We start from the raw sequence: 27,622 nt of genomic DNA, 5'->3' as shown, positions 1-27,622 counted from the left end.
CTAGGACTGTGGGGACAGCTTTCACACCTGGTTTTCCACACACAACTTCCACCACTGTAACCGCAACAGGCAGTTTGCTTGGTAGGTCGTCAGTTGGTTTGGAAGGGGAAACAAGTGTGTGTGTACAGCTCTCCCAGACATCGATAGCACCAACGTTGGATGAAGGCAACATCATGTCTCCGCCTGCACTTTCCTCACAAAGCTGCATTTTTCCAGGGACACCCTACTCAACACCGTCTACACACAGGAGCCAGATCTCTGTCCCTCAGATGTGGACAAATAAAAGGCCATTTCCTGCGACCCATGACAAAGCTAAGGACATAATTTTAGCCATAGAAAGGGACGCACGTATGCAGGAGTATCAGCAGAAGCTGTTACTCGATCTTAGCTCGGCTTTTTCACCAAACAACCGGGCAGGTGCAGGGAGTGAATCTCCCAGTTGTAACTTGACAAACATCGGACGGTCTCGTCATCTTCAACAGTCTACCCGTACCAGTAGCACCGTATCTGGTGCTGGTAACAGCAATTTTATGGAATCTTTTCAGAATTTTTTTAGACCCTCCTTTGCAAGGCCACCAGAGACAACAAGTCTGACACATAGTCAACGGCTGGAGAGGATGATACAGGAGTATCTCCAAATGAATATTGATGCCATTACTTTGCAAATGGAGCCTTGCTCATTTTGGGCTTCAAATCTTGAAAAATGGCCAAAACTCTCCACTTACGCCTTGGAGATTTTGTCGTGTCCAGCTGCCAGCGTTGTCTCTGAACGTGTCTTCAGTGCTGCTAGGTGTGTGCTGACAGATAAGCGCACGCGTCTGTCCAGTGACAATGTGGACAGATTAACGTTCATCAAAATGAACAAGTCATGGATCCACAAGGAATTTACTACCCCTGTGTCATCCTGGGGAGATTAAATGCTTGTGTATTTTGAATGTGCTTGATGCAAATCTAGCTGTGAAGTGTCCAACTGGGGCAGAAGTGCTGCCACTGATGGGGTGGGTGTGTGTGTGGCCCAATTTTTGGAAAAAAGGGAGACTCTTCTTGGAGCAACACTTGCTGTGTTTTTAAAAATGATCCAAGATGCACAGCGCTGGGATCAGGAATGACTTTGCTACCTACTCCGGTGTCATCCTGGGGACGGTTAAGAATAGCGTATTTTTGAATGTGCTTGATGCAAATCTAGCTGTGAAGTGTACAACTGGGGCACAAGTGCTGCCACTGAAGGGGTGGGTGTGTGTGTGGCCCAATTTTTGGAAAAAAGGGAGACTCTTCTTGGAGCAACCCTTGCTGTGTTTTTAAAAATGATCCAAGATGCACAGCGCTGGGATCAGGAATGACTTTGCTACCTACCCTGGTGTCATCCTGGGGACGGTTAAGTATGGCGTATTTTTGAATGTGCTTGATGCAAATCTAGCTGTGAAGTGTACAACTGGGGCACAAGTGCTGCCACTGAAAAAGAAGGGTGTGTGTGTGGCCCAATTTTTGGAAAAAAGGGAGACTCTTCTTGGAGTAACCCTTGCTGTGTTTTTAAAAATGATCCAAGATGCAAAGCACTGGGATCAGGAATGACTTTTCTACCTACCCCGGTGTCATCCTGGGGACGGTTAAGTATGGCTTATTTTTGAATGTGCTTGATGCAAATCTAGCTGTGAAGTGTACAACTGGGGCACAAGTGCTGCCACTGAAGTGGTGGGTGTGTGTGTGGCCCAATTTTTGGAAAAAAGGGAGACTCTTCTTGGAGTAACCCTTGCTGTGTTTTTAAAAATGATCCAAGATGCACAGAGCTGGGATCAGGAAAGACTTTGCTACCTACCCCGGTGTCATCCTGGGGACTGTTAAGTATGGCGTATTTTTGAATGTGCTTGATGCAAATCTAGCTGTGAAGTGTACAACTGGGGCACAAGTGCTGCCACTGAAGGGGAGGGTGTGTGTGGTCCAATTTTTGGAAAAAAGGGAGACTCCGCTTGGAGCAACCCTTGCTTACATTGTTTTTAAAAATGATCCAAGATGAACAGAGCTGGGATCAGGAAAGACTTTGCTACCTACCCCGGTGTCATCCAGGGGATGGTTAAGTATGGCTAATTTTTGAATGTGCTTGATGCAAATCTAGCTGTGAAGTGTACAACTGGGGCACAAGTGCTGCCACTGAAGGGGTGGGTGTGTGTGTGGCCCAATTTTTGGAAAAAAGGGAGACTCTTCTTGGAGTAACCCTTGCTGTGTTTTTAAAAATGATCCAAGATGCACAGCGCTGGGATCAGGAATGACTTTGCTACCTACCCCGGTGCCATCCTGGGGACGGTTAAGTATGGCAAATTTTTGAATGTGCTTGATGCAAATCTAGCTGTGAAGTGTACAACTAGGGCACAAGTGCTGCCACTGAAGGGGTGGGTGTGTGTGTGGCCCAATTTTTGGAAAAAAGGGAGACTCCGCTTGGAGTAACCCTTGCTTACATTGTTTTTAAAAATGATCCAAGATGCACAGAGCTGGGATCAGGAAAGACTTTGCTACCTACCCTGGTGTCATCCTGGGGACTGTTAAGTATGGCGTATTTTTGAATGTGCTTGATGCAAATCTAGCTGTGAAGTGTACAACTGGGGCACAAGTGCTGCCACTGAAGGGGTGGGTGTGTGTGTGTGGCCCAATTTTTGGAAAAAAGGGAGACTCCGCTTGGAGTAACCCTTGCTTACATTGTTTTTAAAAATGATCCAAGATGCACAGAGCTGGGATCAGGAAAGACTTTGCTACCTACCCCGGTGTCATCCTGGGGACTGTTAAGTATGGCGAATTTTGAATGTGCTTGATGCGAATCTAACTGTGAAGTGTACAACTGGGGCACAAGTGCTGCCACTGAAGGGGAGGGTGTGTGTGGTCCAATTTTTGGAATAAAGGAAGACTCCGCTTGGAGCAACCCTTGCTTACATTGTTTTTAAAAATGATCCAAGATGAACAGAGCTGGGATCAGGAAAGACTTTGCTACCTACCTCGGTGTCATCCAGGGAACGGTTAAGTATGGCGTATTTTTGAATGGGCTTGATGCAAATCTAGCTGTGAAGTGTACAACTGGGGCACAACTGCTGCCACTGAAAAGGAGGGTGTGTGTGTGGCCCAATTTTTGGAAAAAAGGGAGACTCTTCTTGGAGTAACCCCTGCTGTGTTTTTAAAAATGATCCAAGATGCACAGCGCTGGGATCAGGAATGACTTTGCTACCTACCCCGGTGTCATCCTGGGGACGGTTAAGTATGGCGTATTTTTGAATGTGTTTGATGCAAATCTAGCTGTGAAGTGTACAACTGTGGCACAAGTGCTGCCACTGAAGGGGTGGGTGTGTGTGTGGCCCAATTTTTGGAAAAAAGGGAGACTCCGCTTAGAGTAACCCTTGCTTACATTGTTTTTAAAAATGATCCAAGATGCACAGAGCTGGGATCAGGAAAGACTTTGATACCTACCCCGGTGTCATCCTGGGGACAGTTAAGTATGGCGTATTTTTGAATGTGCTTGATGCAAATCTAGCTGTGAAGTGTACAACTGGGGTACAAGTGCTGCCACTGAAGGGGTGGGTGTGTGTGTGTGGCCCAATGTTTGGAAAAAAGGGAGACTCCGCTTGGAGCAACCCTTGCTTACATTGTTTTTAAAAATGATCCAAGATGCACAGCGCTGGGATCAGGAATGACTTTGCTACCTACCCCGGTGTCATCCTGGGGACGGTTAAGTATGGCGTATTTTTGAATGTGCTTGATGCAAATCTAGCTGTGAAGTGTACAAATGGGGCACAAGTGCTGCCACTGAAGGGGAGGGTGTGTGTGTGGCCCAATTTTTGGAAAAAAGGTTGACTCTTCTTGGAGTAACCCTTGCTGTGTTTTTAAAAATGATCCAAGATGCACAGAGCTGGGATCAGGAAAGACTTTGCTACCTACCCCGGTGTCATCCTGGGGACGGTTAAGTAAGGCGTATTTTTGAATGTGCTTGATGCAAATCTAGCTGTGAAGTGTACAACTGGGGCACAAGTGCTGCCACTGAAGGGGTGGGTGTGTGTGGCCCAATTTTTGGAAAAAAGGGAGACTCCGCATGGAGTAACCCTTGCTTACATTGTTTTTAAAAATTATCCAAGATGCACAGAGCTGGGATCAGGAAAGACTTTGCTACCTACCCCGGTGTCATCCTGGGGACGGTTAAGTATGGCGTATTTTTGAAAGTGCTTGATGCAAATCTAGCTGTGAAGTGTACAACTGGGGCACAACTGCTGCCACTGAAGGGGTGGGTGTGTGTGTGTGGCCCAATTTTTAGAAAAAAGGGAGACTCCGCTTGGAGTAACTTTTGCTTACATTGTTTTTAAAAATGATCCAAGATGCATACAGCTGGGATCAGGAAAGACTTTGCTACCTACCCCGGTGTCATCCTGGGGACGGTTAAGTATGGCGTATTTTTGAATGTGCTTGATGCAAATCTAGCTGTGAAGTGTACAACTGGGGCACAAGTGCTGCCACTGAAGGGGTGGGTGTGTGTGTGGCCCAATTTTTGGAAAAAAGGGAGACTCCGCTTGGAGTAACCCTTGCTGTGTTTTTAAAAATGATCCAAGATGCACAGCGCTGGGATCAGGAATGACTTTGCTACCTACCCCGGTGTCATCCTGGGGACGGTTAAGTATGGCAAATTTTTGAATGTGCTTGATGCAAATCTAGCTGTGAAGTGTACAACTGGGGCACAAGTGCTGCCACTGAAGGGGTGGGTGTGTGTGTGGCCCAATTTTTGGAAAAAAGGGAGACTCCGCTTGGAGTAACCCTTGCTTACATTGTTTTTAAAAATGATCCAAGATGCACAGAGCTGGGATCAGGAAAGACTTTGCTACCTACCCTGGTGTCATCCTGGGGACTGTTAAGTATGGCGTATTTTTGAATGTGCTTGATGCAAATCTAGCTGTGAAGTGTACAACTGGGGCACAAGTGCTGCCACTGAAGGGGTGGGTGTGTGTGTGTGGCCCAATTTTTGGAAAAAAGGGAGACTCCGCTTGGAGTAACCCTTGCTTACATTGTTTTTAAAAATGATCCAAGATGCACAGAGCTGGGATCAGGAAATACTTTGCTACCTACCCCGGTGTCATCCTGGGGACTGTTAAGTATGGCGAATTTTGAATGTGCTTGATGCGAATCTAACTGTGAAGTGTACAACTGGGGCACAAGTGCTGCCACTGAAGGGGAGGGTGTGTGTGGTCCAATTTTTGGAAAAAAGGGAGACTCCGCTTGGAGCAACCCTTGCTTACATTGTTTTTAAAAATGATCCAAGATGAACAGAGCTGGGATCAGGAAAGACTTTGCTACCTACCTCGGTGTCATCCAGGGGACGGTTAAGTATGGCGTATTTTTGAATGGGCTTGATGCAAATCTAGCTGTGAAGTGTACAACTGGGGCACAACTGCTGCCACTGAAAAGGAGGGTGTGTGTGTGGCCCAATTTTTGGAAAAAAGGGAGACTCTTCTTGGAGTAACCCCTGCTGTGTTTTTAAAAATGATCCAAGATGCACAGCGCTGGGATCAGGAATGACTTTGCTACCTACCCCGGTGTCATCCTGGGGACGGTTAAGTATGGCGTATTTTTGAATGTGTTTGATGCAAATCTAGCTGTGAAGTGTACAACTGTGGCACAAGTGCTGCCACTGAAGGGGTGGGTGTGTGTGTGGCCCAATTTTTGGAAAAAAGGGAGACTCCGCTTAGAGTAACCCTTGCTTACATTGTTTTTAAAAATGATCCAAGATGCACAGCGCTGGGATGAGGAATGACTTTGCTACCTACCCCGGTGTCATCCTGGGGACGGTTAAGTATGGCGTATTTTTTAATGTGCTTGATGCAAATCTAGCTGTGAAGTGTACAAATGGGGCACAAGTGCTGCCACTGAAGGGGAGGGTGTGTGTGTGGCCCAATTTTTGGAAAAAAGGTTGACTCTTCTTGGAGTAACCCTTGCTGTGTTTTTAAAAATGATCCAAGATGCACAGAGCTGGGATCAGGAAAGACTTTGCTACCTACCCCGGTGTCATCCTGGGGACGGTTAAGTAAGGCGTATTTTTGAATGTGCTTGATGCAAATCTAGCTGTGAAGTGTACAACTGGGGCACAAGTGCTGCCACTGAAGAGGTGGGTGTGTGTGGCCCAATTTTTGGAAAAAAGGGAGACTCCGCATGGAGTAACCCTTGCTTACATTGTTTTTAAAAATGATCCAAGATGCACAGAGCTGGGACCAGGAAAGACTTTGCTACCTACCCCGGTGTCATCCTGGGGACGGTTAAGTATGGCGTATTTTTGAATGTGCTTGATGCAAATCTAGCTGTGAAGTGTACAACCGGGGCACAACTGCTGCCACTGAAGGGGTGGGTGTGTGTGTGTGGCCCAATTTTTAGAAAAAAGGGAGACTCCGCTTGGAGTAACTTTTGCTTACATTGTTTTTAAAAATGATCCAAGATGCATACAGCTGGGATCAGGAAAGACTTTGCTACCTACCCCGGTGTCATCCTGGGGACGGTTAAGTATGGCGTATTTTTGAATGTGCTTGATGCAAATCTAGCTGTGAAGTGTACAACTGGGGCACAAGTGCTGCCACTGAAGGGGTGGGTGTGTGTGTGGCCCAATTTTTGGAAAAAAGGGAGACTCTTCTTGGAATAAGCCTTGCTGTGTTTTTAAAAATGATCCAAGATGCACAGCGCTGGGATCAGGAATGACTTTGCTACCTACCCCGGTGTCATCCTGGGGACGGTTAAGTAAGGCGTATTTTTGAATGTGCTTGATGCAAATCTAGCTGTGAAGTGTACAACTGGGGCACAAGTGCTGCCACTGAAGGGGTGTGTGTGTGTGTGGCCCAATTTTTGGAAAAAAGGGAGACTCTTCTTGGAGTAACCCTTGCTGTGTTTTTAAAAATGATCCAAGATGCAGAGCGCTGGGATCAGGAATGACTTTGCTACCTACCCCGGTGTCATCCTGGGGACGGTTAAGTATGGCGTATTTTTTAATGTGCTTGATGCAAATCTAGCTGTGAAGTGTACAACTGGGGCACAAGTGCTGCCACTGAAGGGGTGGGTGTGTGTGTGGCCCAATTTTTGGAAAAAAGGGAGACTCCGCTTGGAGTCACCTTGCGGTGTTTTACATGATTTTAGAAGGGCGTGCCATGCCTATATCTGTGTCTCCTTCTCTTTTTCCTTGTCCTACTCTTTTGTTTTCGCATGAGTATTAGTCCTTGTCACTTTCCCATGTGTTTGTGTTGTGTTGTGAGTTGTTTGTCACCTTTTGGACACCTTTGAGGGTGTTTTCTAGGTGTTTTTATGTGTTTGTGATTGCCTGCCATTGTTTCCTATGCGGTTCGAGTGGTTCGTCGAACGTTCGCCGAACCGAACTCGAACGAGACCTCCGTTCGACGAACCGAACTCGAGCCGAACCGCGACCGGTTCGCTCATCTCCAGTCCTGATAACTTCAAAAATGGTCCATAATGGCCTTTCTCCAGGACTGCTATAAAATGTCCATTATTTTCTTGCTTCTTCTGCCACGGTAGAGTAGCACCTGTGCCTGATGGTGTTTAACATCTGCCTCTGAGAAATCTTCTGCCCCCATCTAGAGGTAGGGACGATTCTGAATGGGTACACCTTGTTTGAGTGGGATGGCTTTTACACTTTTTTTTAATAAAAAAAAATGTCAACTAAATACCGTACGTTATTTATAGTTAGCTCAACACATATTTGGCCAGTGACCAAATCTTCATGATTTGTGCTCTGCATGCCACTATTTTTGAGACAATAATGCAATAAAGATTTTTCTACAAAACTTCCTCCTTTCAGGGACTGAAAAGTAATTGGACAAATTTACTTTACCATAAATAAAAAGCTAATTTTTAACACTAGAAACCTTTGCAGGCACTAAATGCCTGAAACAAGTGAGGGGAGACAGCACGATCTGAGAGTGGCATGCACCAAATAAAAGTGTAAATTCACGGACATATTCCAACTGTAATAAAATAAAAAATGAGATTTTTAGCAAACAATTGATCAATTTTTTGAGCCACCCCTGCCACGTCAAGGCAAATCTCAATAGGGGGGGTCCTACTCTATATTTTATATTTCAGTGGGCTATACGGCCTCCTAGATACAGTAAAAGCAGAACCATATATGTTCTGCCTTTATTTTTAGTTGCTGGTCTGGCACTGTGAAGGTCAGTTCTGACATTTGTGACATTGTCCTGATGTGTGTGGCGTCTGCTGCACATGCTGGGACCTGGGCTGCCTTTATCCACAGTTGCCTACTTTTTGCAACATGGAAGCAGTTATAAAATGGTCACAGGTATGTGTTGCTCTATTATGGTTCTGCTTTTAATGTATCTAGGAGGCCGCATGGCACAATGAAATATAAAATATAGAGTAGGACCCCCCTATTGAGATTTGACGTAACGTGGCAGGGATGGCTCAAAAAAATTGATCAATCGTTTGCTAAAAATCTCATTTTTTATTATAGTACAGTTGAATTGATCCGTGAATTTACACTTTTTATTAGTGCATGCTATTTTCAGATAGTGCTGCTTCTCCCCTCTGTTTTTGTACTAAATGCCTGAAGTCTGGAAGCCATGGACGTCACCAAATGCTGAGTTTCCACCTTTGAGATGCTTTACTGCAGCTCACTTCAGTTATTTGATGTTTGTGAGTCCTTCTGTCTTAAATTTTGGCTTAAACATATGAAATGCAGCTTGATGAGGTTGAGATCTAGTAATTGTTGAAACTTCCACTTTTTTTGCCTTAAAAATTCCTGGATTGTTTTTGCAGTATTTTTTTGATCATTTTTTCATATTTACTTGCAGAATTTGCATGAATCTGAGCAGAACGTATCCACTGCACATTTCAGAATAATTCCAGCTGCTTCTGTCTTCAGTCACATCATCAATAAACAGTAGTTTATTTATTTAACATTATAAGTTATGCATACCTGGCCATCACACTGCCTCCACCATGTTTTAAAGTGGATGTGCTGTGCTTTTGATTTTGAGACATTCCAAGCCTTCAACATACTTTCTTTTTCACATAATTTTGATACAGGTTGATCTTAGTTTCCTCTGTCCATACAAAGCTTTTCCAGAACTAGGCTGCTTCTTTAGTTGTTTTTGGGGGAGGGAATGTCTAATCTGGCTTTTCTATTTTTAAGGCTTATTCATGGTTTGCACCTTGTAGTGAACCCTCTCTATTTGCTCTCACGAAATCTTCTCTTGCTGGTAGACTTAGATACTGAAACACTGACTTCTTGGAAAGTGTTCATAAGTGGGGTGGATGTTGTGATGGTGTTTTTCTTCACCATGGAAAGGATTCTTCAACTATCCAGCACTCTGTTTTCTTCCATGGACTCCCAGGCCTTTTTGGGGTCCCAAACTCACCCGTGCACTCTTTTTTAGCAGAATGTACAAATCTGTTGATTAAGCTACCCATAAAATTTCTGGTATCTATTTTATGGATTTTGATTTTTCTTCAGCCTAATGATGTTTTTTCTCTTCCATTGAGGGATCCCTTGTCCGCAAGTTGTGGGTTCATAACAACATCTTATGAATGCAAATGAAACACCTAGAATCAGCTCTGAACCTTTTACCTCCTTAATTGTTAATGACTTAACAAGGGAACAGCCTATGTAGCCCATTAAAGATTTTTTGAGTTAATTGTCCAATTTTCTTTGGTCCCATTAAAATAAGGCAGCTACATATTAAAGAGCTGTGAATCCTAAATCCTTAGTCCGATTAGGATGTGAATACCCTGAAATTGAAGATGAGAATCTTCACTTGAAACACATTGATTCTACATACATAATTGCCAGTGTCTGTAACCCTATTCCAGCATGCACTGCGGCACTGCATACACGTCACTGCAGCTTCCGGGCACGAACTGCGCATGCGCAAGTAGCGGTGATGTCACTTCTCTTCCCACACACATGCAGTAGCACCCGCGTCTGGTCCGGCGCCTGTGTGGGAAGAGCGGTGATGTTAACTTATGTGCTCCCATTCTCTTTGGTTTTGTTAAAATTCCCTTTAAACAGAATTAAAAAAAAAAGATCTCAACTATTTTCTATTCTAAATTTTACTAATTTCATTAATAATGTTTGCCAAATAATATAGGCAAAAAAATTGCATTGGGGTGCTGAGCGAGAACGAGAAACATGTGTGCTGCTCTCTGATAACCCAGGTACTGGCCACCACCATACAAGGTGTGATAATAATCTGCTCAATGAACTGGGATAGACCATGTGATGTCACAGCTGCATGGAAGCTCACGCGGTCATACAAAACATCATTAACCCACTGTCTGATACTTCAGCAACGGAAAATTGTGCCGTCAATATTTTTTTTTCATGTTTGCAATCTTTGCTAATCAAATCTCAAATAGTTAAAATTTTCATGAACTTACAAATTTAAAGAAATTAAACTAGAAGTAAATCTTCTGCGTGTTAATCCGCTTGCCTCTATTGTAAATATTTTGGACAATTGTGAGATATATGTATAGGCAGAAACATTTGAGATAGAACGGCGTTGGGTAAAAGAGACAGGTAGGGTGCAACTAGCTGCTTGTTAGTGCTTTTTATATATATACAGTCAGGGCCAGAAATATTTGGACAGTGACACAAGTTTTGTTATTTTAGCTGTTTACAAAAACATGTTCAGAAATACAATTATATATATAATATGGGCTGAAAGTGCACACTCCCAGCTGCAATATGAGAGTTTTCACATCCAAATCGGAGAAAGGGTTTAGGAATCATAGCTCTGTAATGCATAGCCTCCTCTTTTTCAAGGGACCAAAAGTAATTGGACAAGGGACTCTAAGGGCTGCAATTAACTCTGAAGGCGTCTCCCTCGTTAACCTGTAATCAATGAAGTAGTTAAAAGGTCTGGGGTTGATTACAGGTGTGTGGTTTTGCATTTGGAAGCTGTTGCTGTGACCAGACAACATGCGGTCTAAGGAACTCTCAATTGAGGTGAAGCAGAACATCCTGAGGCTGAAAAAAAAGAAAAAATCCATCAGAGAGATAGCAGACATGCTTGGAGTAGCAAAATCAACAGTCGGGTACATTCTGAGAAAAAACGAATTGACTGGTGAGCTTGGGAACTCAAAAAGGCCTGGGCGTCCACGGATGACTACAGTGGTGGATGATCGCCGCATACTTTCTTTGGTAAAGAAGAACCCGTTCAGAACATCAACTGAAGTCCAGAACACTCTCAGTGAAGTAGATGTATCTGTCTCTAAGTCAACAGTAAAGAGAAGACTCCATGAAAGTAAATACAAAGGGTTCACATCTAGATGCAAAGCATTCATCAATTCCAAAAATAGACAGGCCAGAGTTAAATTTGCTGAAAAACACCTCATGAAGCCAGCTCAGTTCTGGAAAAGTATTCTATGGACAGATGAGACAAAGATCAACCTGTACCAGAATGATGGGAAGAAAAAAGTTTGGAGAAGAAAGGGAACGGCACATGATCCAAGGCACACCACATCCTCTGTAAAACATGGTGGAGGCAACGTGATGGCATGGGCATGCATGGCTTTCAATGGCACTGGGTCACTTGTATTTATTGATGACATAACAGCAGACAAGAGTAGCCGGATGAATTCTGAAGTGTACCGGGATATACTTTCAACCCAGATTCAGCCAAATGCTGCAAAGTTGATCGGACGGTGCTTCATAGTACAGATGGACAATGACCCCAAGCATACAGCCAAAGCTACCCAGGAGTTCATGAGTGCAAAAAAGTGGAACATTCTGCAATGGCCAAGTCAATCACCAGATCTTAACCCAATTGAGCATGCATTTCACTTGCTCAAATCCAGACTTAAGACGGAAAGACCCACAAACAAGCAAGACCTGAAGACTGCGGCTGTAAAGGCCTGGCAAAGCATTAAGAAGGAGGAAACCCAGTGTTTGGTGATGTCCATGGGTTCCAGACTTAAGGCAGTGATTGCCTCCAAAGGATTCGCAACAAAATATTGAAAATAAAAATATTTTGTTTGGGTTTGGTTTATTTGTCCAATTACTTTTGACCTCCTAAAATGTGGAGTGTTTGTAAAGAAATGTGTACAATTCCTACAATTTCTATCAGATATTTTTGTTCAAACCTTCAAATTAAACGTTACAATCTGCACTTGAATTCTGTTGTAGAGGTTTCATTTCAAATCCAATGTGGTGGCATGCAGAGCCCAACTCGCGAAAATTGTGTCACTGTCCAAATATTTCTGGACCTAACTGTATATATATATATATATATATATATACAGTGAAAAAATATAGAGAGCTGAGTTTCATATGGCCAAACATAATTTGAAAAGATAGCTAGTACACCCAAGTAAGTAGATAAATATTTATTACAAAAAGATCATATACAGATAGGGGTACTGTTATAAAAACTGGATTCATAACAGTATATAGCAGTGAAAGGTTACCGAACTAACAGAGATCACCCTTCCAGGGACCTAAAGAGCATTTATCAACATTCTATATAGGCAGACATAATGCATAGTCTACAGGATAAAGTCTCATGGTGAGGCCCACCAAACATATCACACAAAAGAACCCATAGGCTGTGCATGAATTAAAGCAACCGCTTACCCATAGTAAATGCCTATATAGTAGCCGTGTCAAAGGTCCGGTAAAGAAGAGGGAGGAAAGCCCCGACGCGTTTCGCTTGTAGTGCTTCCTCGGGGGGCGATGTGGATTCCCCCCGAGGAAGCACTAGAAGCGAAACGCGTCGGGGCTTTCCTCCCTCTTCTTTACCGGACCTTTGACACGGCTACTATATAGGCATTTACTATGGGTAAGCGGTTGCTTTAATTCATGCACAGCCTATGGGTTCTTTTGTGTGATATGTTTGGTGGGCCTCACCATGAGACTTTATCCTGTAGACTATGCATTATGTCTGCCTATATAGAATGTTGATAAATGCTGTTTAGGTCCCTGGAAGGGTGATCTCTGTTAGTTCGGTAACCTTTCACTGCTATATACTTTTATGAATCCAGTTTTTATAACAGTACCCCTATCTGTATATGATCTTTTTGTAATAAATATTTATCTACTTACTTGGGTGTACTAGCTATCTTTTCAAATTATGTTTGGCCATATGAAACTCAGCTCTCTATATTTTTTCATTGCTATATTGAGTGGCCCTTTATATTATACTGAATATCCATCTGTTACCCTATCTTATTGCTCATTAACATATATATATATACAGTGCCTACAAGTAGTATTCAACCCCCTGCAGATTTAGCAGGTTTGATAAGATACAAATAAGTTAGAGCCTGAAAAACTTCAAACAAGAGCAGGATTTATTAACAGATGCATAAATCTTACAAACCAACAAGTTATGTTGCTCAGTTAAATTTTAATACATTTTCAACATAAAAGTGTGGGTCAATTATTATTCAACCCCTAGGTTTAATATTTTGTGGAATAACCCTTGTTTGCAATTACATCTAATAATCGTCTTTTATAAGACCTGATCAGGCCAGCACAGGTCTCTGGAGTTATCTTGGCCCACTCCTCCATGCAGATCTTCTCCAAGTTATCTAGGTTCTTTGGGTGTCTCATGTGGACTTTAATCTTGAGCTCCTTCCACAAGTTTTCAATTGGGTTAAGGTCAGGAGACTGACTAGGCCACTGCAACACCTTGATTTTTTCCCTCTTGAACCAGGCCTTGGTTTTCTTGGCTGTGTGCTTTGGGTCGTTGTCTTGTTGGAAGATGAAATGACGACCCATCTTAAGATCCTTGATGGAGGAGCGGAGGTTCTTGGCCAAAATCTCCAGGTAGGCCGTGCTATCCATCTTCCCATGGATGCAGACCAGATGGCCAGGCCCCTTGGCTGAGAAACAGCCCACAGCATGATGCTGCCACCACCATGCTTGACTGTAGGGATGGTATTCTTGGGGTCGTATGCAGTGCCATCCAGTCTCCAAACGTCACGTGTGTGGTTGGCACCAAATATCTCGATCTTGGTTTCAACAGACCAGAGAACCTTGAACCAGTCTGTCTCAGAGTCCTCCAAGTGATCATGAGCAAACTGTAGACGAGCCTTGACATGACGCTTTGAAAGTAAAGGTACCTTACGGGCTCGTCTGGAACGGAGACCATTGCGGTGGAGTACGTTACTTATAGTATTGACTGAAACCAATGTCCCCACTGCCATGAGATCTTCCCGGAGCTCCTTCCTTGTTGTCCTTGGGTTAGCCTTGACTCTTCGGACAAGCCTGGCCTTGGAACGGGTGGAAACTTTTAAAGGCTGTCCAGGCCGTGGAAGGCTAACAGTAGTTCCATAAGACTTCCACTTCCGGATGATGCTCCCTACAGTGGAGACAGGTAGGCCCAACTCCTTGGAAAGGGTTTTGTACCCCTTGCCAGCCTTGTGACCCTCCACGATCTTGTCTCTGATGGCCTTGGAATGCTCCTTTGTCTTTCCCATGTTGACCAAGTATGAGTGCTGTTCACAAGTTTGGGGAGGGTCTGAATTAGTCATAAAAGGCTGGAAAAAGAGATAATTAATCCAAACATGTGAAGCTCATTGTTCTTTGTGCCTGAAATACTTCTTAACACTTTAGGGGAACCAAACAGAATTCTTGTGGTTTGAGGGGTTGAATAATAAATGAACCTCTGAATAAACTTTTCACAATTTAAAAAAAAAAATAAAAAAAGAAATAACATTCTTTTTTGCTGCAGTGCATTTCACACTTCCAGGCTGATCTACAGTCCAAATGTCACAATGCCAAGTTAATTCCGAATGTGTAAACCTGCTAAATCTGCAGGGGGTTGAATACTACTTGTAGGCACTGTATATGTATATATATGTATATATATATATATATATATATATATATATATATATATATATATATATATATATATACATATATATATTCTAAAAGTTCCAGAGACACCCTTAAATACCATGCTAGAGCTATCAATAGGTTACTAATGAGTAAGGAAGCCAACAAGCTAATTTTAGAGTCAGTGTCATAACCTGTTTCTAAATACCCTGTCACACACAACGAGATTGCTAACGAGATCGTTGCTGAGTCACAGTTTCGGTGAAGCAGTAATGATCCCATTAGCAATCTCATTATGTGTGACACCAACCAGCGATTAGGCCCCTGCTGTGAGATTGCTAGTCATTGCTGAATAGTCCGGACCATATTCTTCAAAGGTGATATCCTGCTGGGCAGGACACATCGCTGTGTTTGACACTGTGTGACAGGGTCCCACTGACTGCCGAGATCGTTATACAGGTCGCTACTGCGACCTGTATCGTTACTGCGTCGTTGGTAAGGTCTGACTGTTTGACATCTCATCAGCCAGCGACCTCCCAGCGATCCTTATCAGGTGGAATCGTTGTCGGGATCGCTGGTAAGTCGTTGTGTGTGACTGGGCCTAAAGTGTAAAGCGGGCTTTACACGCTATGAGATCGCTACAGCGATCTCGTTAAGGTCACGGATTTTGTGACGCACATCCGGCCGCTGTAGCGATCTCGTTGTGTGTGACTCCTAGGAGCGAATTTGGATTGTTGCAAAAACGTCCAAAATTGCTCCTCGTTGACATGGGGGTCCATTCTCAAATATCGCTGCTGTCGCGTGGGTGAAGTTGATCCTCGTCCCTGCAGCAGCACACATCGCTACGTGTGACGTCGCAGGAATGAGGAACCTATCCTTACCTGCCATACGCCAGCAATGAGGAAGGAAGGAGGTGGGCAGGATGTTCGTCCCGCTAATCTCCGCCCCTCCGCTTTGATTGGCAGGCCGCTTAGTGACATCACGGTGATGTTGCTGTGATGCCGAATGTGATCCCTTGAGGGAGGAATTGTTCGGCAGTCACAGCGACGCCGCCGACCAGGTAAGTGCATGTGACGCTGCCGTAGCGATAATGTTCGCTGCGGCAGCAATCACCAAATATCGGCATAACGATAGGGGCGGGTTCTATCACGCTCGCCATCGCTAGCATCGGCTAGCAATGTCGCAGCATGTAAAGCCCGCTTTAGTCAGGTCTTACTAATCCTCTTTTAGCTGCTTAAGTGGTTAGTTGGTTGGTTAGTCGATTAGTTAGTTAGCACTTTTACTATGAATCTGTTAAAGGAGTAGTCGAAGGCCTTGTTAGTTGTGACACAGCCCGCTGTTCGTCTGTCGCGCAGCCCGGTGTTCTTCCTCTGCACCCCCAACTGCCACGCTACTGCAATACAGTAATAAGCAGACTTTTTCTTCATGTTGTCACAAGCACAGACACAGTCACAGGTTCTTCAACCAAATGTCTTTACTTGTCAACTTCAAATACAGTTTCTTATCTCGCCTGAGGTGGGCACAATCTTGTTCTCCAAAGGGGTTACCATTAGCAACAGATAATTTGTACGTTTTGCTGGCCGACCGCTTCCCTGGTACTCGGGCTCCCATTGGGGTCCCTAAGCTCCTCATCTTCCCCTTCAGATTTACTATCCATGGCAGAATCAACAGTCTTTCCGGTCAGTCAGGACCTACTCTTCTCTCAAGAGCCCACTGACCTTCCGGTGACTGAGTGAATTTGCCAGGGAATGACCACCACCTGGGTTGGACTGCTTGTCTGGTAGCCGGATATGACCCAGGAGTTCAAGGCAAATTAAAGTTATTGGGGTTTTTCCTCCACCACGTCTCTCACAGATGCAGTCTGCTCCTTTCCCCAGGAACTCTCCTCACACTAACTGACTCCTTAACCGTTATTTTTAAAACTAAGCCCCTCCCCCTTCACTAACTCTCTCTAGCTCGGGAGTTCCAGGGAAGCAGCTTACACATTGTGGCCACCTAGTGACCGTTTAAACACATTGCAGCATAACATGAACTTCAAACATTACATTGTACAAATAGGGGATTTGCAGGTCTGGCTCGGCCAAGCCTTACACCCCCTTACAAATCCAATTTTAAAACAAAATTAACCGGAAATACAAAGGCTTAAAGTTTTGGCCTATTGTGTTTAGTTCAATTTAGTCATCCAAACCCGCGGTATAATCGGCTGAGAGTCCATTTTATATGGGGCCCCCTCAAACCTGTTATTGCAGCAGCCAATCCTTTTGTTCTTCCTGTAGGTGAGCCGCTGTCAGTGGCTCATTATTAGAGCTTATGAGCGCTTGGCCAACCAAGCATTCCTGTATATGAGAGTTTAGAGAGGTAGCTGTTGGCTGAACAATCGTTTGCCGACAATTATCTAATATGTATGGCAGGCTTACAACAGACCTGTCTTGACAATGGATGTTAACTCATTAGTGCTAACTGACATATCTTTTTGTGTTTGCTGTTTTGCAGAATTTTTTTTTTCCGAGACCACCTTGAAGTTTTAAATGGTAGATTCCTGTGTACTAGAAACATATTTTCCGAGCCGAAGATTTATTTCAATAATTGCAACATTAGAAGCATCTCTGTATGCGGCCTTTTAAGATATACATTTTACTGGGAACTTTTGATGTAATCTAAGCACAACTTATTTCTTGACATCTTTGATCTTAAGGTTAGTGGTCTAATCTACCACACAACTGCATTTTTATTGATCTGTTCTCATGCTGAGCAAATCAAGTCTCTTTTTATAGGGTAGATTGAGCAAAGATAGTAAAACTGCCTTCAAGACAGAGTTTTAAATCAGTGTAATAACAGTGAAAGCTAAAGATAAGAATTTTATTACACGTCCAAACTTAACGTGAACTCCAAGTGTCATTAAATAGGTATGTGTCATTTACCAGCTTTGTTTATTTTAAGAGATACATTTGTTGCCACCCACAAGTATTGCGTTCTCTTTTTCTTTAGACATATTTTATTTTTTCTCTGCTTTTTATGACTTTTCCAATTTAGGGACATCTTCAGATAAAGACATGTCTCAGCGAAAATATTCTGAGCCATGTTATGGTAATGTGCTCCAGATAGCTGAGTTTTTTGGCATTAGTGGCTCTGGTAATATCAAGGTTACAAAATCAAATATAAGTGTATAGAATAAAGTCACGTTAGAATAACACTCATTTGTTTAGATGTAGCCGCTGAAATAGACATTCGGCACAACTCATAGTAAAAACAGAATGTGTGGTTTTACATAAGGATGATAATACACCCACTACACGTTATTATTTTATTTTTTTTAAATTATTCTCATTTTCTGCTGCTAGATTCCTTTTTAACCCTTTCTGGACCATACGATTTTCCGTTTTTGCGCTTTCGGATTTTTTATCCCATTGTGCCAAGAGCCATAACTTTTTTATTTTTCCCATAGTCATGTGAAGGTTGTTTTTTTGTTTTTTTTTTTTTTTTTACAAGTTAACCCTAGAACGCGCAGCCATAGAAATCTACCATAGAAAACAAGTAACCTAGCAGGCCTGCAAGGTATGCGTTCTAGGGTTAAGTTGTACACTAACCCCATCCATTATATCATGTCATATACTAGAAAACAGGAAAATTAATCCAATTCTGCAATTTTTTTTTTCGTTACCAATGGTAAACCTGACCTGGAAGTACGGTTCTCTAAGTCTTTTCAGCAATTGGGCATCTTGGTCGTAATTTTCCTTTTGGTTTGCACCGCTCCTCACCTACCCTGTTCAAATAAAGTGCCACTTTTCTGCAATTGGGCATCTTGGTCGTAATTTTTCTTTTGGTTCTCCAAGTTAGTAGAATCGCGCAGCTATCAAACATGTTTAGTTTTTGTTTTATTTAAATGGTGAAAAAAAAATCAGAAATGAAAACAAAAATGTCACTTGTGTTGACGTTTTCCGAGAACCGCAACGTTTTCATTTTTCAGGATATGTAGCTGTGTGAGGGCTTGTCTTTTCTGCCCAAAGCCAATATTTATATTGACATTACATTGGAGTAGATACAATGTTTTGATCGCCTCTAATTACATGTTTTTCTGTTCTTCTGGCGGCCATGATACTGATGTCACTGCTCTTCCAAGCGCCGGATCTCTTGCAAAGTCTATGAGTGTCAGAACGATGCTCCATAAGCATTGTTTGACAGATTCACTTGATTACAATGAACCTGTGTGGATTTTTCATTTTTATTTTTTTTTAAAAGTTGTGAATGAGGGTAAATGTCTTGTTTTACTTCTCTGTGCTTGTGTGTTTTGTGTTGACTATAATGGATTTGATTGACTACGGTTCATTCCCTGGACTATGTTGGACCTGGGTGGATTTTTTTGTAAAAATTTGGAAACAAGGGAAAGTTTAGAAGAGTGTTTATTTTAATAAAGGATTTGTGTGTCTTTTTTTATTTGCTGGGTAAGTAATCGGAGTGTCTGATGAAAGTGTCTCCATTACTAGCACCAGGGCTTGATGCCAGCTGCGATTTTGGACACTACACAGCTGACATTGACCCTAAAAACTACTACTGCAATTACCATGGCACCAGGACATCTGAAAGAGCTGAGACGAAGAGCCAGAATTAGAGCAACTCTTAGGCCGGGGCCACATGGGGGACTACTGCGATCCTCACATGACACTCTGCTCACGCTGGGAGCACAGCGGGAGTCAAGTGTCATGCGAGTGTCACTGCGATTGAGGTCCGATCATGCGATCGGACCTCAGTTGCAAAAGGCGGGCTGGCTCCGAGGAGGGGCGGGCCGGCGCTGTGGAGGGGAGGGCCGACGCTGCGGAGGACAGGGAGGGATTTATCTCCCTCTCTCCTCCATTGCCGGCTATTGCCATCCTCGCTCTGCACTCGCAGTACACCGGTGTACTGCGAGTACAATGCGATTTTTCTCTCACACCATAGACTTGAATGGGTGCGAGAGAAACAAAGATTGTGTTACACACGCAGCATGCTGCAACTATTTCCGCGGTCCTATTAAGGCTGACAAAATAATCGCTTATGTGTGCTGGCACATAGGCTAATATTGGTACGAGTGGAATGTGATGTTTTATCGCATTCCATTCATTCCGATTTTTATGCCGTGTGTCTTAGGCCTTAATACTCCACTTCTGGGGCAGCTGCAGGATGGTATTTTAGGCTGAGAAGGGTCAAAACCTTTTATTTTCCCAGCCTTATAATATCAGCCTGCAGCTGTCTGCTTTACCTTTCCTGGTTATGAAAAATGAAGGGGGGGACCTACTATGTTTTTTTCATTTATTCATTTATTTGGTTAACAGCTTTACAACCTACCTAGCTATCTGTTAGCCATCTATCCTCTATCGCTGTCATCTACCTGTCTATTTTCTCTATCTGTCTTTGCACATCTTTAAGAACTGAAAACCATTCATTTCAGTGTCATGCATTATTTCTGGTATGTGTCATGTGGATAGCACACGTATGGCACACGAATGTCACAGGGATGATACACACATACATATGAATGGCCACCCGGATGGTCAAAACAGATCGTGCCACAAGTATGTTTTTTGTGTGCATGTTTGAAGGAGTCCTTACTGCAACAGAAATAATATTTAATTTATATGCAAATGAGGAGGCATTGGTGTAATCTTGTCATGGCCAAGAGTTTGGTGCAGCATTACTCATCACTGTTAGAATATTGGGTGCTTTTCCTAGCTTCTAATTGACAGAGCCCTCTCCATAGAGCCTCATATGCGGCTGGACATATGCCTATGTTCATCCGCATGCACACAAACAATGGCTGTGCGCATTCTCCTCCCTGTCTTCTTTATTCTTATGCTGTTCACTGCACTAATACATCTGCAAGTATAGCAAGCATCAGAAGTATGGAGACAAGGAGGAGAACCCAAGCAAACACTGTGGGAGAGCACTCGTGCACACACATCGATAGCATTCAGAGAGTGCTCATGCCGTGAAGCTAGCACTGTCCATCAGAAGTTGGTGGCTGTCCCCAATATAGAAATGGAGGTGTAACCGTGTACCAAACTCTTCGCCATGCTAAGGGTGCACCGAAGTCTACTCATTTTGATACAAATTTAAAGTTATTTTCTCAGGCACTGTCCAATAACAGGTAGAGTGCTCACGTGGCTGTTATACCGGTTAAGACCCCTACAACACTGTATAGCCAAGTTAAAATGCATTTTGAGACTGACAGACTCCCTTGAAATGATTATTCATTCTTCTATAAAGGGATTATGGGCTAGCATCTATGGACTTTTTGCCTGTTTTAGAACATCAAAAATTACAGCTAACACAGAGGTTTCCATTTTTTCATGCTAGTTTCTCCTCCCTCTTCTTTAACCCTGCATAGTAATCTTTGTTTGTTTCCCATAGAAGTAAGTGGTTGTTTCCTGCCCTAGTTTACTACGTTTAATGAACCACAGTAAATGCTCTTTAAAAGACAGAAAAAGTATAAAATATCAAATTTAAAAAAATAAATAAATTAGTAAAATCAAGACTTGCCAGACAGCAATGGCCTTCACATTGTCCTTCTATGAACAAAATAAATAAGTAAAAAAAAAACAAAACAAAGAAATGTAATGCATGGGGCATGCCACAACTTTATTAAAAATATTAAAAATGTAACAAGAATGGGAGGATCTTGCTTAACCTGAGTGTGATTGGGAGGTCACAAGCATGCCACTCCACCCCTCCACCCGTGAGCACATTTTAGTTTGTATACTTTGATGCATCTCCCAATGGATGTAATATTCTTCCAGCAAAGTTCTCCCACCAGCCGGCTGTGGCAACAATCAATTATCATTTGCAATATAGAAATACATATACAAAAACATAAATGACTTAGGCTAAGTTCACACTTCCGTTGTTTTGCATCAGTCACATGCGTTGCTTGAAGTATGTGACTGATGCGTTGTACAACGGATGACAACGGTGACAAAGAAAAGAATTTCTTTGTCGGACTCCGTTGTGTGCGGGGGCCGGAGTTCGGGGGGCGGAGTTCGGGGGGCGGAGCTGAGGACGTCAGTGCCGCGGTCTGCATGGCTGGGGACAGGTGAGTGAGTGAGTGTGTGTGTATGTGTGTGTGTGTGTGTGTCTACATGCGTGTGTACATGCGGAGTGCGAGAGGGGGCGGAGTGCAAGGGAGCGGAGCCGAGCAGGGCCGTGGAGCTGAGAACGTCAGTGCTGCGGGGACTGCAGGGCTGGGGACAAGTGAGTGAGTGTGTGTGAGTGTGAGTGTGTGTGTGTGTGAGTGTGAGTGTGTGTACACATGCAGAGTGCGGGAGGGGGTGGAGCCGAGTGGTGAAGTGTCGGCCTCCTTGCACACTGTACCCAGGGTAAATATCGGGTAACTAAAAGCAAAGCACTTTTTGCTTGGTTACCCGATATTTATCTTGGATACCAGCGTACACCGCTTAGCACGGGCTCCCTGCACCCATAACCACTGTAAATATTGGGTAACTAACCAAAGCGCATTGCTTGGTTACCCGATGTTCATCCTGGTTACGGGGGCGGGGAGCCAGAGAGCGCATGTGCAGCAAAATCCTATGGATCACGCTGCTCAAAAAACGTTACAGGCTGTGTTGCTCCCGCCCGGCGGTCAGTTAAAAAACGACTGACCGCGACGCAGCGGATGCAACGCAGCATCATCAGTCACAATCCGTCACTAATAGAAGCCTATGGGGAAAAACAGGATTCCTGCAAAATATTTTGCAGGATACCGTAATTCCTCAAGGCTACGGATTGTGACTGATGCAAAACAACGGAAGTGTGAACTTAGCCTAAATGAAATAAAGTGTTTTAATATACATACACTACAGTTCAAAAGTTTGGGGTCACCCAGACAATTTTGTCTTGTCCATGAAATATCATACTTTTATTTATCAAATGAGTTGCATAATGAATAGAAAGTATAGTCCAGACAGTGACTAGGTTAGAAATAATGATTTTTACTTGAAATAATAATTTTCTCCTTCAGACTTTGCATTCGTCACAGAATGCTCCTTTCCAGCAATTACAGATTTGCAGAGCTTTGGCATTCTAGCTGTTAGTTTGCGGTAATCTGAAGATATTTCTCCCCATGCTTCCCCCTCCCACAAGTTGAATTGGCTTGATGGGCACTTTTTGCGTACCATATAATGTTACATCTCGTGGCTCTCCTCTTGCAAGGAATGAGGTGGTCCCCCATTCCTTGTCTGCCGCGAGCCTTCCTGCTCAGCAGCGCCAAAGGCCTGGGAGACTGCAGGAGTTTCCTCCTCCTAGATGCAGCAGAAGGGTGACACCTAGTGGTTTACTCCTTGTAAGGAATGGAGTGGTCTCCCATCCCTTGCCTGCCACGTGTCCTCCTGCTCAGCATCGCAGAGGGTCGGAGTGGTTGCACAGTGTGCAAAGGATTGATGCTCAGGGAAGCAGCAAGACTTCCCTTAGCTCTGCACATTGTGAAACCGAAGATCCCGCCTTTATGACCCAGAGGCAGGAGGTTGAGCATGTGCCCCACGTGACGTCTTCTGATTCGCTCACTGGTATCACACGGTCAGATAACGAGGCTGGTGATGTGCTGAATCCTGACTGGCCGGGCCAGGACGTCACAGATCATGATTGGGTCACATCCGTCCCGCGCCCGCCCTTGGCTGGAGCTACATCTCCTTAAAAACCCCTCCTGCCATCATGGCGGCGCGCGACCGTCCTTCTATGTTTGGATGTCTGGCAGCGTGCTGCCACGCCACTGTACAGACATTGTATTTTGCAGGTCTCGCCCCTGCCTTGCTGCTCCGGCAGTATTCCGTTTAACAGGCTGTGTTCCTGTCCCAGGTGAGCTCCTTGAATCTCTGTCGGACTCACCTGGTTTCTGAAGCACACGTGCGTGGGCACCTCTGTGCTACCCTCGTGCCATATTCCTGTGACTCCCGTTGGCACACGTGCGTAGGCACCTCTGTGCGTCCCCGTGCAACAGGTACACCGAGTTGTGAGCCCCGTGCCATACAACCCTCACTGGTTAGGGCGGACAGGTGTACGCAGATCGTCTGTGACATTCCAGACGATCTCTAGCAGCAACCCGCTCACTCTTCTCCCACCATAGCAGCGGTCCCTTACACCGCACAGTGGACCTTGACCGGCGGAAGCTGTCCATATACCATCTTGGCACGCTTCCCCGGGTCCCCCTCGTAACATTACGGTCGCGCCAAAGGTCTGGCTATGGCAGAAGAGCAGCAGCAGTTGCTGCGTTATGTGCAGCAGTTGGAGTCACGATTGGCAGATGTGGAGCGGTCTTCCCCCGATAAGGCTGCTCTAGCGACAATTGCCACCCAAGCTACCACTCAGGCTGTGGAATTGAGCGGAAAGTAGCCTCGCCTTGCGCTCCCAGAGCGCTTCAACGGGGACAGCTCCGAGTGCCATGGTTTCATAAACCAGGTTACCACCTACTTGGAGATGTCCGCCACTCTTTATGCTACTGAGAAGGCGAAAGTAGCATTCGTCCAGTCCCTGCTCACAGGGAGAGCGCTAAAATGGTCCACGCCGTTGTGGGAGCGCGGAGATCGGGTGGTGAATCACCTTCCAGTTTATCTTGAGGCCATGAGAAAGGTGTTCCTCGGGCCTCAAGTCACCCACGACTCCGCGCTGCGACTCCTACGCCTTCGGCAAAAGTCCACTTCAGTCGGGGACTTTGCGGTGCAGTTCAGGACACTCGCCACAGAGCTGGACTGGCCAGATAAAGTCCTTGTCCCTGTGTTCTGGGAGGGTCTGGCAGGGTTCGTCAAAGACGCGCTGGCCACGCGTGATGTGCCGACCACCTTAGAGGCCTTGATATGGCTTGCTTCTCGCATAGACATCCGCCACGCGGAGCGGAGGCTCGAGGTCTCTTCGGCACCCACGTCTACCTGGCCTACAGAGCCTCTGACTCTCCTTCCCCACCAGACCAGTCTCCCAGCCAGTTCTGTTGATGACTCTGTGGAGCCCATGGAAGTCTCCAAGGTGGTCTCCTCTACCACAGGCTCTCAGCCGCCGGTCGTTTGCTTTGCCTGTGGGCAGAGGGGACATGTAGCTACCCGATGTTCAAAACCATCGGAAAAGAGACAAAGTCTGGTTTCCATCAGAGGAGGAACCCTAGACGCTGCCTCTCCTTCTAAATTAACCCTCAGCGCCCAGTTGCAGTTCGGCACCACTGTCTTCCCTGCCCTGGCTTGCTTAGACACTGGCGCTGACGGCAATTTCATTTCAGCCTCCCTGGCAACTAGGTACTCTGTTCCCCTGGTCCTGTTGCCTAAACCAATCAGTGTCCAGGTAGTCAACGGGTCCCTACTTGTCAAACCCATTACCCAGATCACCGTCCCTCTCAGGATGGATGTACCACCAGGCCACCATGAGCAGGTGTCCTTTCTGGTGCTTCCAGAAGGGACGGATGAGATCCTACTAGGACTCCCCTGGTTGAAACGGCATGCTCCGATACTCAACTGGACAACAGGGGAGATCTCGTCCTGGGCAGGGTCATGTAAAGAACACCTCGGGACCACCGGGTCACCCACTCCCCTAGACCTGGTGCCACCTGGCCAGACCCTCGTTCCCCCTAGGTTACGGAACGATGTACTTTCCTGGGACCATACCTCCAAGGTCGTGGGCCTCTTCAGGTCCAAAAGGACCAGAGTTCTAGAGGCCAGGCATGATAGGTGGCCGACGGCCGACTCCTCGTCCGACAACCCTGAAGTAGCGAGGTTGGTTAAAACAAAAATCGTTCAGGGCAAGAGGTACTTCCTCGTGGAGTGGGTCGGTCGTGGACCGAAGCATAGGACCTGGGAATTGGAGGATCATGTCCACGCTCCGGGTTTGGTAGCAGCCTTTGAGCAGAGGCGGCGGGGGGGCCCTAGACAGGGGGGTAATGTTACATCTCGTGGCTCTCCTCTTGCAAGGAATGAGGTGGTCCCCCATTCCTTGTCTGCCGCGAGCCTTCCTGCTCAGCAGCGCCAAAGGCCTGGGAGACTGCAGGAGTTTCCTCCTCCTAGATGCAGCAGAAGGGTGACACCTAGTGGTTTACTCCTTGTAAGGAATGGAGTGGTCTCCCATCCCTTGCTTGCCACGTGTCCTCCTGCTCAGCATCGCAGAGGGTCGGAGTGGTTGCACAGTGTGCAAAGGATTGATGCTCAGGGAATCAGCAAGACTTCCCTTAGCTCTGCACATTGTGAAACCGAAGATCCCGCCTTTATGACCCAGAGGCAGGAGGTTGAGCATGTGCCCCACGTGACGTCTTCTGATTCGCTCACTGGTATCACACGGTCAGATAACGAGGCTGGTGATGTGCTGAATCCTGACTGGCCGGGCCAGGACGTCACAGATCATGATTGGGTCACATCCGTCCCGCGCCCGCCCTTGGCTGGAGCTACATCTCCTTAAAAACCCCTCCTGCCATCATGGCGGCGCGCGACCGTCCTTCTATGTTTGGATGTCTGGCAGCGTGCTGCCACGCCACTGTACAGACATTGTATTTTGCAGGTCTCGCCCCTGCCTTGCTGCTCCGGCAGTATTCCGTTTAACAGGCTGTGTTCCTGTCCCAGGTGAGCTCCTTGAATCTCTGTCGGACTCACCTGGTTTCTGAAGCACACGTGCGTGGGCACCTCTGTGCTAGTACACTAATTGGACAAATCGTCCCAGGAATATTATTATATAGTAATTAGTTCAATTATTCCAATTTTTTGATTTTTTTATTTTGTATAAATCAAAACTACATACCACCAACGTGCAGATATATCCATAAATAACTAGACCAGTGGTCGCATATATAAAATACACAGACAATATGTACGATAACCATATACAGTTGTCAAAAAAGTGAAGGTTCACAGAAAATGGGAATAGAGTCAGAGCCCAACTTATCCTTGGGACCATACAGACTGGTTCAGGCAGCGCCACACAGTATGGAAGTAAGGAAGATTTCAATCCTTATAAGTCCAAGGAAGTATATGGGGCAACTCTCCAGCAATTTCCTTTGTATTGGAGGTGAGCCTTCAAATTCATAGATTGGATAATCTCCACCTCAAACAGGTTATCTCCACCTCAACGCGTTTCCCCATACAGCACAAACGTATGGTTCATCAGGAGGCTACAAGATAAACATACTAAATCAGCAACCACAACTTACAATAAAACAGACATTTTTAAACATAGACACCACATGTGATATGGAGCATTTGATAGAGTATAATAAAGTACTTGCCCAACGAGATATAGTTGTCAGATATGCAGGTTCATGGCGCCATCAGCAGGGATCCATAGTAGACAGACAATGCTGAAGATATAACACTACCATAGTCCCAGGGCGAGGCGTCATGAAGCTGCATATCGGGATGGATTTAAATAGCCAGGAGCAGCTGGGTATAATCAATCAATTATGCAAATATAAGCCACTCAACAGGTGCAGATTGCCTAGTGTGGTGCGGGCGTAATGAATAGACATAGTCTAATATAGGGCCGTCCCACATCCCCATTAGCATGATAGGGAAACTTGTCCCAAGTTTCCTAGGTAACAAGCAAACCTATACGGAGGCTCAGCGGTGCCACAACAAGCCGGTCAGTGCGCATGCCCGGGATCTCCCGGGCAACGCACACAAACATCCGGCAGCCCTCGCACCGCACATATCGCGTACGCCCAGAGGGAGGCCCAGCGGCGCCACATGCAACCGGTTAGTGCGCATGCCCGGGATATCCCTGGCAACGCGCATAAACAACTACCGGCCGTGTGACGCCACAACGCCTCCCATCGCGCATGCACAGACAAGTGTCCGGCAGAGCGCATAAACAGAGGGACCCGGC

The sequence above is a fragment of the Anomaloglossus baeobatrachus genome, chromosome 1, assembly GCF_048569485.1.
Source record: "Anomaloglossus baeobatrachus isolate aAnoBae1 chromosome 1, aAnoBae1.hap1, whole genome shotgun sequence".
NCBI lineage: Eukaryota > Metazoa > Chordata > Amphibia > Anura > Aromobatidae > Anomaloglossus > Anomaloglossus baeobatrachus.
The sequence above is the reverse complement of the archived record's forward strand: the minus strand, read 5'-3'. Positions refer to the sequence as shown.